The sequence below is a fragment of the Filicampus tigris genome, chromosome 2, assembly GCF_054856515.1.
Source record: "Filicampus tigris isolate MCC_2025a chromosome 2, RoL_Ftig_1.0, whole genome shotgun sequence".
In the NCBI taxonomy this organism is placed as follows: domain Eukaryota; kingdom Metazoa; phylum Chordata; class Actinopteri; order Syngnathiformes; family Syngnathidae; genus Filicampus; species Filicampus tigris.
The window spans coordinates 39264827-39278726 of record NC_141218.1 but is presented as its reverse complement, the minus strand read 5'-3'; the positions used below and the strand labels follow the sequence as shown (position 1 = coordinate 39278726).

At 39.4% G+C, this 13900-nt stretch overlaps 1 pseudogene; it reads left to right on the top strand.

The window, feature by feature from the left end:
• The first annotated feature begins 12913 nt into the window (after positions 1-12913).
• Positions 12914-13572, top strand: LOC147152408 (uncharacterized; annotated as a pseudogene).
• Positions 13573-13900: the final 328 nt, after the last annotated feature.

Here is a 13900-nt window from a genome sequence, read left to right as displayed (position 1 = left end):
CATCAGATGTGATCTCAGGGTCGTCATCATGAATCAGGCAGTGGTGTGACATCATTGGTCATCCTGACAGCTGAACAAAGCTCAGCAACTGGAAAGGGACTGATACTGCTAATGGACCCAGATTAGGATGGGTGTGCTTTGTAACTGATGCTTGCAGTACTAGAGCTATTCAGTTCGATGTGTGAGGTCAAAGAACATGGAGGTGCTTGGGCTCAGTGGGGCAAAAGACTACTAGCAATCTGGAATTACCAATGTTATATCTCTTATGCTGTATATTTTCATTATTTGTAAATTACTGTATATGTGGGTTGTGTGTGCGTGTGTCTTTGAGCGTGTAAACGTGTACATGTATGCGTATGTGAAAATGTGCGTCTGTGTGCATCCGTGTGCATATGTGCGTGCCTACTTGCGTGCATGCACTGAGCCTGGCGATGCAATAGTGGTGGCCTGATAAGACGCAGATTGAGCTTTAATGGCTAATGGGTTTCACTAATGAGAAAACTGTCTTTGATTATGACAAATGTGGAGAGCAGTAGGCTAAGAAGCAATACACAGCAGACATCATTAGGCAGGTAAGACTAGAATTTCATTCAGCTTCCCGATAAATAGTCAAAACCTTGAAAGAAAATCGAAATTTCTTTTGTGTACGTTCACACATTAAATGTTCATGTTGATTATTACTCTCCTGAGACAAACATTTGGAATTCTTGGGAATCTTTGTGACAGCTCAGTTTGTAAAAAATACAATGATAAAAATCCAAATCCAAAATGAAGACTTTAAAATACCACATTTTTCCTCAGGCCTGATGAGAGTGTAAAATTTATTTAGTGTCTCAAAAATGCGATCATTTACGGATAGAAAACATTCAATAATAATAATAATAATAATAATAATAATAATAATTTTTCCAAAACCAATAGGGCAGTCGCTGCTTAGGCCCTGACTAGAGTTGTGAGCAGCTATCAAGGGCCGTTGCAGCCCAGGCCACTATGGGGTACTTGGCACGTTGGCACAGTGGCACATTGGGTTACTGGCACACTGCAATTAGAATTTTTTGAAAATCTCACAAAAAAAAAAAAACGGAAATCTAAAATCCCCCCCAAGTTTGATGTGTGTACAAAGTTTCAAAGTTTCATGAGTTTTCATGAATGTTTGGAGAAGGGGTCTCAAACTCCTGTCCTCGAGGGCTGCTTTCCTGCATGTTTTAGAGGTTCCTCCTGAAACACACCTGATTCATATGACCAGGATCATTATCAGGCTCCTGCAGAACTTGCTGATGAGCTGATCATTTGAATAAGGTGTGTTGCAAGTGGGAAATTTCTATAACATTCAGGAAAGTCCTTGAGGACCGGAGTTTGAGACCCCTGATTTAGACAGTCATCAGTGGTCTCTTCTTACTGGTTCTTCTTTTTCCTCGAAATGGGATTTTGAGTTTTTCCTTGCCCAGTTACGGGTTTAAATCATGCAATCTCACCAATCATTGTCAACTGGGGGCCTGTGAAGCCCTTTAACTCATATTTAGTTTTGTTTGGCAACAGATATCCTTCATGAACAATTTCTGCGGCTGCGCATATGCATATATTATCTGTGCACTAACATAGCTTGAAAACTAATGGGTTTGTTCTCCATTCACTGCTAGCAAAGAAAACATCTTGGAAGTTTTGAGTGTTTGTGCATTTTCAAAAACAACTTTGTTTGCTTGTCAAACAGTGTCAAAATGACAGCAGCGTTTGACGAAATGAAACACTTTAGGTTACTTCATTTCCAATATCTTCAGATCAGGGGTCACCAACCTTTTTGAAAATTCTGTAATAAGATTTTTTTTTCAAATTGACTATTTTATGAGTAGTAATTGATTATATTCATCCCTGTGAAGACACTGATCATGTTAATGATTTAACAAGGTAGGAAGCAGATAAATATCACTACTTCAAGCTGTACAAGATTTGACATTTTGTAATTATTATTTCTACAGCATCACTAGGAAATCACAATATCCCATCACTGGTGAGATTTTTTTAAGGGTATGCAGGGTACTCATGAGGTCCTTGCTTGGGGGCTACCTGGTTCCTGGGGGCACCACATTGGTGACCCCTGCTTTGGAGGAACCAGATTAAGTTTGAAGTACATAAGATTAAATATGTTGGAGGAGTGTTAAATGTGGCCTCTTTAAACTCGGGAAAATTAGACACATTTTGAAAGGAAATTAAAAATGGCAGACTTCCTGTTAGTTACAAGGTATGACCCCAGGAGTCTTTTTAGTCGGTCTTGGGCTGTTACATATGCCTCTCATTTTCTGTAGACATAGGTCAAACATAGACCCGGGGTTGGTTTGTTAAATATTTGTAGGGCCTTTTTCTTTTTTTTTTCTTTTTTTTTTTTAGAGATTCGCCCATTAACCTTCTAAAATACACATTTTTGGGAAAGGCCAGATGTGTGTGCAAAGATTCAAATCGTCACTGGCCTGTGAAAAACGTCAATTTTTTTCAGTTTTCTTATTTTTACTTGAGAGGTGTTTCCACATTATAGACATCGCATTAACATGAGAATTTAAAAAAAAAATCCTAAATTGCACATACGTGTTCTTCACAGGACAGTTTAATGTTTAAGAACATCAAAATCAGTGTCATTTTTTGGGGGGTGAACATCTTAATACCACGGCAAAAATGTTAAGAAAAAAACCCACTTTTCTTTTACTTTTAAATTTGAACATCATTTCAAGACAATCTGAAATAATCTCTTTTTCATTTTTATACACACATAAAAAGTTTATATATATATATATATATATATATATATATATATATATATATATATATATATATATATATATGTATGCCCATCATAAATGAGTACACCCCAACAGGTTTGTAAGACCACCAATTTGTCCTGCATGGTGGTTTGTATGATGGGTCATTGGACGCTGTTTGCAACACCTCAATGAATCCCTTGTGGTCAAAAATGTTGATTGGCCTGTAGTTCATTGATATTCACTTGGGAAGAACATTCGTCAGCCCGTCGGTCGCAAACTCGGGTTTGGTTTGGCAAAGAGCTTTGCAAAGCTATCATTAGCTGAGGCTTTAGTTGCGGCTGATTGCTTTGCATTTGTGTGGTAGGCTTGAACTGCTTCTTTGGTAAGTCCTTTACAAAGACACTCTGCCTTTATCAATAGTGGCATCAGGGCGTTTTATGAATTTACCATTTATCGGGCCAACAACTCCCATATGCTCCTCCATTTTCACGTCTTCTCTCTGCTCCTGAACTTGCCCTCTCAACTACAATAGGAGACTATCAAATCCTACCAAACACAATGACAGCCAATTAGTGGTGTTCAGGGTGTGACACTATTGTTTTTTGCTCCCCCGACAACTCAAGCACAAGCCCCCGCATCAAAATGGATCTCATCATCATCATCATCATCGTACAGAAACAGTACAGTTAGAGATTAAAAACTAGTTTAACACTTTTTATCTTTTTTATTAGTGTATATCAAGAACAAAATGTGCACAATTAGAGATTCACAACAATGGTATGCACATTTTCCCCCGACAATAAAGTAAATTAACCAAAAAACAAAACAGCACAAAATTGTTTTTCTTTAAAAACGTGAAGGGTGGGTTATCCTGCTGTAAAAAAATCCCTAAAAGGTTGCCACTTATTAAAGACCTTGATCAAATTACCCCTTCTCGGATATCTGATTTTTTTACACTCTCAAAAAGGACATAACATCATTGACCCATTGGGTATGTGGAAGAGCAGTCGTAGATGTCCAGTTGAGAAGAAGATGACGTCTGGCAATGACCTAAAAGCTAAGTAAAAGCTACAACTTCTAATTCCATATTTGAATATTGGGAATAATCTTCTGAGGGACCAAAAATGCCAATATGTGGTGACATGGTTACAGGCCTGGAAACAACTTTAGATACAGTATCAAAATTAATTTGACAGAAGCTTGCCATTCTGTTTTTACGGTATCAGGATCGGGAACTGTTTTTTCGCACGGCCAAACAATGTGACATCACTCACGATGGTGACAGATTCTTTTTCATGGAGGACCTCTCTGTGGAAATCATGAGACAGCGGTACGACTTCAATAACATCAAAAAAAGTATTCGTTGAGAACGGTACATTCTGCGGATTTACATACAATCCCTGCAAGATGAGAGTCCTCCACAGAGGCAAACTTCACTTGTTCTCATCACGGAAAGCTGCAGAGGATTTCTATCGTGCAAATGGATGTTCTGCCTAACAATAACATTGTGGTGAGAGCTAGTTTGTAAGTTTTGTAACAATGTTGATTTGTTTTGGTAGATACTTAATTCAATATATACAGATATATACTGTAGTACTATTTTGGGGTTGACTGTTTGTTTAACGCTATAATATGCAGGGTTGTATAACACACTTTATTTTATTTTTTTCGGGGTAACTTTTGGGTCAGGTTATCATAGTTCTAGTTGCTCGTCCGCAAGGTGGATCAGTGTTACCCCACAGCTAGTTTTGAATAAGGGTGAGGCTTTAAGTGTTATGTCTATATTTCTTATTCGTGTGTGTTATTATATGTGTGTGTGTGTGTGTGTGTGTGTGCATGTATGTTAGGCTCCCAACATTAGATGATATGGTAATGTCTGTAAAGTGTTCTCTAGATTTTACAAACACTATGTATGGAAACAAGAAATGTACCTAGTCTTCGAAAAATACTGGTGACAAGTTGGAATGTCAGAGAGTTGCGACAAATAAGTAAACTGAAACAGGTCATAAATAGGGTGAAAGATATTAAATCTAAAATTGTATTTTTTCAAGAATTCCATTTGACTTCCCCAGGGTCCACAAGGACATACCATTTCAAGTGAGAAAAACACTACAGGACCCAGTAGGTATCTTGGATACTCGAAATGGCGCTGGTAATGGCAATACGCAGCAGCAGTGTGTGAGATCGTATGTACGAATGGTCTGTTTTACTTGTTTAAAGTCACTACTAACTTATTTTAAGGAGTTGTCGACATTAATGGCAACAATGGTCTACCTTATGATGACTGTTTTCCTCATTTGGACACTCTTATGTTACCACTTTTCAAGAGGACTCTGTGTGTACCCTGAGTCCCTCCAGTATGGCCGAGAGTTCCTCATGCTACCTCGGGACTCCACCATAGGCGCTGTGGACATGTCAGCGTTCCCTGTTGAGATCGTTCGGCATGATCCTTCCGAGGGAAATGGGAGTGGTGACGCCAGGCCGATAGCAGCAAGGAAAAGGGGCAGACGTGGCGGTGTGCGGCAGAGGATTAAGAGGCAAGGCCATCGGAGGATTCCCCTTCCAACTATCATCCTTGCCAATGCACAGTCGCTCCAAAACAAGATCGACCAGCTACAGGCAAATGTTAGCCACCTCTCGGAGTACAGGAATGCCTCTTATTGCTGTGACGGAGACGTGGCTCAAACAGCATGATCCGCAATCGGATCTGGACATAGATGGCTTTGGTGAACCACTGCGTCTTGACCAATAAGTCACTGGGCGGCGGACTTTATCAATAAACAATACGGCAAGACTGCGATGATTAGAGAATCATTGTGCACTCCAGACATAGAGATTTTGTCTCCTTGCGCCCTTTTTATTTACCAAGAAATTTTCCCCAAATTTTTATCACTCTCGTGTGCATTCACCCGAGGGCAAATGTTGACATCGCAACTCTGACCATTGTGGAGACGACATTGCACCGGATGCAACCAATTTTATTATGGGCGATTTTAACCAGTGTAAGCCCGGGAAATCGCTTCATAATTTTTACCAGTATGTGACTGTTTTTACCAGGAACATGAAATGTCTGGACCTTTGTTACGGCACCATTATGGGTGCTTATAAGTCCTTGTGTCGTGCTCTCTCGGCACGTCCGACCACAATGTTGTTTATTTGTTTCCGACGTACAAATCGGTCCTGAAGGAAACAAGGCCGCAGAGTCGGCTTGTTCCGGTCTGGTCGGTGGAGACTACTCAGCGCCTCCAGGACTGGGACTTGTTTTTAGACACTTGCCTTGATTTGGATGTTTTGAGTGAGTCTCCTTTTGTGAGGATTTACATATTCCATCACCCACAGTAGGGAGATGCAGAAGCAGGTAAAAAAAGAATGGAAATTTGCCAAATTAAGCTATAAGGAAAAAGTGCACACCATGATGAGTACGGGGATTGCACGCCCTGCCTGGGAGGGAGTTAAATCTATGATGAGGATGCCGTGCAAACAGCATCCATTTCACTTGTTGGCAAGTCAAATCTTGAACTTGCAAATGATTTAAACATCTTTTATAATGATTTTAATATCCATGATTTAAGTGGAGAATTGTCAATATATAGAGACACCCCCCCACAATTGTCAGGGATACTCATCCATTCATATTAACAGCAAATTGGTTTCTAAACTTTTTAGGGGAGTGAAAGAAAGGAAAAGTCCTGGTCCAGACAACATTAGTGGTCGTCTTTTGAAAAACTGTGCAGACCCACTGGCCGGAATCTTCTCCATTTTTCAAAGTCTCTTCATCTCCACAAGGTTCCTCGCCTCTGGAAGGACTCAATGATTGTTCCGGAACCAAAAACTCAACAACCCAAATCTCTTCACGACTACAGACCTGTAGCTCTTACTTCCCTGGTCATGAAGGTCTTTGAAAAAAATCATCAAAAATTAGATTATGGGTTTGATACAGGATAAATTGGATCCTCTTCCATTTGCCTATAAGGCTGGTAGAGGTGTTGAAGATGCTGTGAGCACCCTCTTGAACACTGTGAGAACTCATTCATACCTGCTTCCATTGCCCTTTTAAATAACATGGCATAACACTGTACACCTTGTATATGGTTCATGTGTGAGTGGATTTTAATGTGTTTTTATTTTGACTGCTGGCTGCAAAAGAAATTGCCCCTCGGGGAAAATAAAGTTCACCTTGACCTTGAAGGTAGATACATTCACTTAAGTTAAGCTTATCATGCTTATACGGACCTAATGAGGACAACCCTAAATTCTTTGAAGACTTTTTTTTAAAAATTTGTCTACATCTACATCTGGAAGTTGTATTGTCGGGGGAGACTTCAACTGTACTTTTAACCCCACAATGCATCGTTCTACAGGCCTTGATACCTCTAAGACTCAGACTAGGAAGTCAATCAAACAGTACATAGCTGATTTAAATTTGGTTGAAATATGGAGGGAACAAAACCCTAGTAAACAAGAATATTCATGTCATTCAGCTGCATTAAAGTCTCGCTCCCGCATTGATTATTTTCTTATATCTCAAAGACTTATATCCAATATTAAGGATTGCTGGTATGATGGTATTGTACTTAGTGATCACGCCGCTATCTCGCTAACTATGCATATTGAGAATATTTTTCACAATCCATCGAACTGGCGTCTGCAGGCGATTTGGCTGCAAAATTCAGATTTTGTTATGTAGGAGATAAGATCAATGCCTGTTTTGAATTGAATACTAATGAAACTTCGGCTGGTATTCGATCGGATGCATTTGAAGCATACATTAGAGGAGAAATCATCAGCTATACAAGTTCTAAATTGAGACAAAAAAGAATAGTCATGGACAGTTTAGAAAAACAAATTAAAGAGTTAGAAAGTAACCTTAAAACAAAATATGATCCAGCACAAGAAAAAGACCTGCTCCTCCTCAGAGCTGAATATAATAAATTGTCAGTTGAAAGAGTGGCCAATAGTCTCTTGTGGTTGAGAAGGGCCGATTATGATTAAGGCGAAAAGGCGGGGAGATTGTTATCATAGCAAGTTAGAAAAATGCAATCTGAAAGAGTTATTAAAAGTATTACAACCTCATCAGGAAACATATCTGTGTATCCATTGGCAATCAATGATAGCTTTAGGGAATATTATCAATAGTTGTATAAGTCTGACATGTCTAAAACATTGGAAGAACAAAATGAATTCCTGGATCAGTATCAATTTAACATTTTGAAAGATGATTTAAAGAAAGACCTGGATGGCGATTTAAGTATCGAAGAAATTTCAGAAGCTATTCAAAGTACAAAAAGTGGTAACATTCGTGGAAATGATGGCCTGCCTATTGAATTCTATAAACATTTTAAAGACAGGTTACTTATCCCGCAATTGAATATGTTTAATAAATTGTTTCAAACCGGGATACTCCCACCCTCCTTACGATTGGCAGTCATAACACTTATTTTGAAACCAGGGAAGCCTCCTACGGAAGGTTCCTCTTTTAGACCTTTAGGTTTAATGGGTTCTGATACTAAAATACTGTGCAAATTGTTAGCTAAGATGTTGGAAAAACCCATCCCATATTTGGTACATAAGGATCAAAACGTTTTGGACAGAGACGTCAAGGATTTCATAATATAAGGCGAGTCCTGAATATAATACATGAAAAGCGTGGAACTGAGGACACAGCACTTTAGTTGCTAGATGCCCGGCAGGCCTTTGATAGAATAGAATGGTCATATTTGTTTAGTGTACTGGCTAGATATTGACTTGGTGTTAACTTCCTTAGATGGATAAAACTGTTATACTGACACGATGGCTAGTATACTAACTAATAATCTTGCCTCAAAGCCAATTGCATTAGAACGTTCTACTCGACAGGGATGCCCCTTATCACCTATGTTGTTTATTTTTGCCATAGAGCCGTTGGTGATGGCAGTTAGAATGCATGCTAGTATAAAAGGGATTCATCTTGGAGGACAGGAGCATAAAATATCATTATTTGCTGATGATGTGATTCTCTTCTAAACAAACCTACGCAATAGCATCTCAAATCTTATTAATTATATCGACATATTTGGACAATTTTCTGGCTACAATATTAAGTTTTTATATTTGTTTCAGTCAATTCCTCTGCCATCGTCAAATACATTTTTCAGTATGATTAACAGTATTTTTGGTACATTCATTTGAAATGGTAAAAAACCCCAGTTGAGACTGCGGCTACTTTACCTCCCATATGAGCGAGGGGGACAACGGTTTCCGAATTTAAAATGGTATTACTGGGCTGCTCAATTGCCAGGGGTTCACCTAATTTTTTTATGCGGTACTCGCATGAGTACCAGGAGATTGTCTTTGGTACACACTAGTGGTCCAATGGATCACGTTAGTCAGAGTTCGCATTGGTCATGGATTTTGAGTCACAGATCCGATCGTTTTTTATCCACGCAAAAAAACAAACAAAAAAGCTAAATAGAACTTCATTTATTTTATAAAACGCTTTTGCCCATAAAGAAAATCAACTCCTAATGTCTAATATGGCCGTTTAGGATTTAAGAACACAATTTAATGCAATTTTGTAAGCGATACAGTGTATACATTTCAAGGTATCCTGCCAGACATTTTGAGCTGAATGTTTTCTTACAATTACTAGGCAGATGTGTTGTTATAAATTAAATGAAGACAAGGTTTTATTTTTATTTTTTATATATTTTCATAATGAAAAAGACTTGAAGTGCAATTTAAGGCACCTTTCTTAAAACATGGACAGCACATTAAAACGTAATATAGGTCCACAATATAGAACAAGTTAAAAAAAATTAAGCCAAGGAGCAGCTGTTGAACTACCAGCTAATGATAACGGCTGCTAGCCACCAACTCCGGAGACTTGTGCAGTATCATACAATGACAGCGTAATTAACCAGCGGTTTGTTCGTGTCTTAATTGAGCGACTGAAAATGATTTCGAGACAGCGTTGTGTTGCTGTTAGTAGCAAGCGTTAAAACTGCGGAATACATTGAAAACGGAAGTCAAGTTAGCTGTTATGCCACCCACCACGTGGGCCAACTTCACTAAGGCTATTGCATTGGCATTAATGACTCAATGTATTATTTGGTAAGCTTTATTTTTAAGCTAGTGATCTTGAGCGTATTCAACGTCCTCTACTGAATGCAGACCAATCACGTTGCCTTATTGTGAACGCAGAGTTTTTTTCACCAACCATTCTGCGGATCGTGCCCATCCTGAACCGCTGCTTGATCCTTACCAAACAAAGATGATTTGTTCCACTGCACCACTAGTGTGTACAGGTACGCAAATGCGCATCGTGTCGCAAATGACGGTACGCATCAGTGATTTCTGTTGCGCATGCGTACCTGCATACCAGTTCTGTGCACCCCTGTCAATTGTGCTCTATGGTGTTTTATTTTACAAATGAGATGGGCCCATCATGGTTGGCTATTGAACGAACATTGGTGCTCGTGCTTCCCCTAAAGCTCTATCTATATTCACCAGACCCTAAAGCCCTAAAAAAGACAAAAAATCAATTTGTGAAAAATTGTATTGATGTCTGGTAAGAAGTACATCAACATATTAAAGATACCCCTCCAATCTCCAGCTTCACTCCTTTGTGGGGTAACCTAAATTTTGTTCCTGGAAGGGGGCTTTAAGATGTGGGCAGAAAAGGGTATCAGTGTGGGGGGTCTATATGTGAATGGTATACTGCTTACATTTGAAGTACTTATTTAAGAATATCAAATTAATAAAAAACACTTCTTTAAATATCTGCAACTCAAACACTTCATATCCTCAAAATATAAATCAATTAACTTAGAAGCTCCCCTTTAAAATCTGGAACATCTGACAATTTCACATAGTGATAATAAGAGTCTGATTTGTTTATACTACTGTACTCCCGTTTGGTAACCTTTGATGACGAATCCTCCACTGATAGATTACAGACATGGAACTCTGACTTTGAGGAGGTTGTAACAGAGGAAGAATGGCACAGAGTATGTCTTAAAGCCCAGAAACAAACTGTGAACACAAGATTGAGATTAATGCAATATACATGGTTGATGAGAATGTACATTACACCTGTAAAATTGAACAGTTGGTCTTCTGATATCCCAGACACCTGTATTAAATGTTTGAAAGAATGGGGTTCCCTTTTTCACTGTGTCTGGGAATGTTCTGTGTTACAAAGGTATTGGAGGCGAGTAGGACAGGTAATGTCAACAATTGTTGGAATTAATATACCTCACCTGGCAACAGTTTTTGTACTGGGTATATACCCCAAAGACTTTGTAATTTGCGCAAGTAAATCTATTTTGATTGACTTTGGACTGCTGCAGGCCAGGAGGCGGATTGCATTATTTTGGGAAAAATGGATGTACCCTCCTTTGGATCATTGGATAAAGGAGATGACGAATAATATTGCATTGGAAAAATTGACTTACGTCATTAGAGGGAGAGCAGAGCAGAGGAGTTCGAGGAAATATGGAAACCCGAACTTTGTTGGCCAATGGGGTGCAGAGCCACCTATTGTGCTGTAATATATTGTGGAGTTGCCTGTTTTATTTTTCATGTTTTGTTTTGTCTGTTTGGTTAGCTGTTTTTTTTTTTTATTTGTTGTAATTGTCATGAATATAATGTGTGAAGAAGCAATAAAGATATTGTGGGAAAAAAATGTCATTCGAGCACAAATAGAAGTTATGTGCATAGCTCTCAATACAGGGTCCCACCAGTGCTCCTCAAAAAACAAACCCAGTTCACGCTCCCGTGCTCCCTTCTTAGACATGTAAACTGATGTGTTAATAAAAAATTGAATAGAATTATACATTTTGGAAATCAAAAACTTTTGTGAAGGGTCGAAGTTCACCCCAAGGTTGTTTCGGTGGAAGTTGGGGAAAGTCGGAGAACAAAACCTTTGCACAACTCCTCACCTGAAAATATCGGAAAAGATGGTGTCCTGCCTCCGGTAGGCAGATGGTTTGCTGTTGTTCAGACTTCCTGGTTGTGGTCTGTCATTATTTCTAACTTTACTCAATTGGTTCTGTAAAAGTACGCTGTTCCTTTAACCCTTAGATGCATAAGTGGGTCAAAAATGACCCGGTGAGGTTGTTTTCTTTAAATATCTTTGTAATGAAAAATTGTTAGGATTTCATGTCCCGAGTATTCCTCAAAAAACATGTTTTTGATATAATTCCATTCACATTTTTAACTTACCTTTTAAGAAATTACAGCTTTTGTATTACAACCCCAAGCTTCCATAAGTGGCTCAAAAATGACCCGCATGCATTTTCTATGGAATCCAATGGGAACCATTGATTTTTATCAACTTTGGCTGTCAGAAATAAATGAACTGTGAACAACACAGACTATATAAAAGCTTTCACCCTTCAGGAAGATCGTTTCACACAGCAAGAGCTGACATGAAAGTATTATCTTCATATAATATTGTGTGTGTCTTTCATGATTGTTGTTATTATCCATCCATTATCCATACCGCTTATCCTCACAAGGGTCGCGAGGCATGCTGGAGCCTATCCCAGCTGTCTTCGGGCAGTAGGCGGGGGACACCCTGAATTGGTTGCCAGCCAATCGCAGGGCACACAGAGACAAACATCCGCACTCACAATCACACCTAGGGGCAATTTAGAGTATCCAATCAACTTACCATGCATGTTTTTGGAATGTGGGAGGAAACCGGAGTGCCCGGAGAAAACCCACGCAGGCACGGGGAGAACATGCAAACTCCACACAGGGAGGCCGGAGCCGGGATCGAACCCGCGACCTCTGAACTGTGAGGCGGACGTGCTTGTTGTTATTATTATTTATCAAAATTATTCTGCTTTATAATGAGCTAACACTAACTAGCTAACTAAGATCGGTAACATTAGTATATGCATTGTGTTAACGTCAGTGTGTGTGCGTGTCATTGATGATTGTTGTGTGAAAGAGTGTGTTACTATTGTTTATCAACATATTAGCCTACTTCATAACTAGTGTATATGTAAAAACGTTTTCTGGCCATGCTGAAAAAACAGGTGGTGCTGATGTATCATAACTAGAGTTAGCCAACATTACTATATGCAGTGTGTGTTTGTGTGTGTGAGTATTTATTAATATAGCTACATATTGATCTATTGGACACATTACTTTTATGTTTCCTCATCCAATGTGTCATGGCTGCTAGATACAAAGCTGGAATTGTCCTACAGATTCTCGATGATGGAGGCCAGTAACGGGGTTGGACTCTTGAGTCTGAAATTTCTGATGATGAGGACCCAGACTATTGTCCAGGTGGAAGTGGAAATACAACTGAACAGAATCAATCTGATTCAGAAAATTTCTCTTATGTGTCCTCTGAAAAAGAAAGTGTCCAAATCATGTCCAACAGAATGAGTCGGAAGGGCTTTTACCGGAGCGAGTTACCTCCCGACCAGTGCAGAACACAGAGCCACAACACCCTCAGAAGTCAGTCAGGGCCTGCACAAGGGCTTAGCACCACTGCCTCACCAGAAGATGCATGATAGTTCTTTATCACTGATGATATAATACAAGAGGTGATGAAGTGCACAAACTTGGAAGGATGTTGAGTAGCAACAGCTAGAGAAGAGGAATGGAAAAATGACCTTGGAAAAAATGGAAAAAAGATTAATTTATGACCTTCATTGGATTGACTCTGCTTGCAGGAAGTGAGAAGAACTGGGATGTATCAGTCCGTGAGCTATTTGGGAGTTCTCTACATATTCCCATGTATAAGGCCCCCATGGCTATTGGAAGATTTGCAGACATTCACCATACCTTGCGCTTGGATGATCAGAGGACCAGAGCCTTCTGACTGGTAACAGACCATATGGCAGCCTTCCGCAATGTATGGGACCTATTCCTGGTCAACTGCAAAAAGCGATTCATCCCCAGTGATTGTGTGACTGTGGATGACCAGCGTGTGCCATTCAGGAGTAGGAGCAAGTTTCTATGGCACATGCCAAGCAAGCCTGCCAAGTACGGCCTAAATATCCTCTGGGTTTGTGATGCAATAGATGGTATAGTTTACACGGGGAGAGAACCACGGGAAGAAGTTCCGAAGAATCTGGGGGAAAACATCAGTTGTGTAGTAGATTTAGAAACGCAGGTTGCAATATCAAACAAACATCATGTTTAAAAGG